Here is a 1,379-nt window from a genome sequence, read left to right as displayed (position 1 = left end):
AAATTAATATGGAATATATTCCTTTTATTTTTAGGTAGAGGCATAGTGCAGCAACTAGGGGTTCATGTGTTAAATATATTTGGGACAATCTTCTTTTGGGGGTAGGAATATTCATTCACATAGTTATATACAAAATACTTTCTTCTAGAATTTGCTTGATTACATTCAGACTTTCTAACCACATTCCTAAGTCTATTTTGAGGGCAAAATCAAACAACAGAATAATTTGGTCCATTGTAATTTTTTCACAAATGTAAATATGTAGATGCTAAACACAAAGATATAGACAAGGAAAGTTTTAGAACCCCTCTTGTTTATAGACTATAAGGCTTTTTATCAAGAGATAAAACTGAATGACAGGGATAATTCATGAAGGAAAATAATTCATAGTAAGTTCAGTGAAACTGATTATCTTTCAAATAACTTTGTCTATAAATTTTATTTCCTCATGTTGTATCTTGAATTCCCCGGTCTCCAACCCTCACCTGGAAACTAAACCTATCTTATCTGGGCATTATACTGTTAGTTTTTTCTGTTCTATTCTATTTGCATCTCTCCTGTCCTTTGCTCCCCTTATCTCTCCTTCCATGTTCTATCCTATTCTACCCTTTCCTTTCCTTTCCTTTTCTTTCCTTTCCTTTCCTTTCCTTTCCTTTCCTTTCCTTTCCTTTCCTTTCCTTTCCTTTCCTTTCCTTTCCTTTCCTTTCCTTTCCTGTCCTGTCCTGTCCTGTCCTGTCCTGTCCTGTCCTGTCCTATCCTAAGGGGCAGCTAGGTGGTGCAGTGGATAGAGCACCAGCGCAGGAGTCAAGAGGACCTGAGTTAAAATCTTACCTCACACACTTGACACTCACTACTTGTGTGACCTTGGGCAAGTCACTTAACCCCAATTGCCTCATCCTGGGTCATCTCCAGTCATCTTGATGAATATCTGGTCACTGGATTCAGATGGCTCAGGAGGAGAAATGAGGCTGGTGAACTGCACAGCCCTCCCTCACTCAAAAAAATGTCAAGTGCAAGTCATGTCATCATTACTCTGATGGTATGGTCTTCTTTTGCAACAAAGGACAAACAACAAACACACACACGCACACACAAACACACACACATGATGTCATCCTATCCTATCCTTTCTTATCCCATCCCATCCCATCCCATTTTATTTTATTCTATTCTATTGTATTGCTTTTAGCTAACTATGAGTAAGAAACTGTTAAGTATATGAATGTAAATGGTATATTCTTTACCCACACATAATCTCAACGTTTTTAGTACTAAGACTGAGAAATAGCCATTAGACAGGAAATTATTGGTCACCTTGGATAGAACAGTTTAAGATGGTGGCAGGAGGAGAGGCCTTTTCATTCAGCAGACAACAACTT

Source organism: Notamacropus eugenii, chromosome 1 (genome assembly GCF_028372415.1).
Source record: "Notamacropus eugenii isolate mMacEug1 chromosome 1, mMacEug1.pri_v2, whole genome shotgun sequence".
Taxonomy (NCBI): domain Eukaryota; kingdom Metazoa; phylum Chordata; class Mammalia; order Diprotodontia; family Macropodidae; genus Notamacropus; species Notamacropus eugenii.
The sequence above is the reverse complement of the archived record's forward strand: the minus strand, read 5'-3'. Positions refer to the sequence as shown.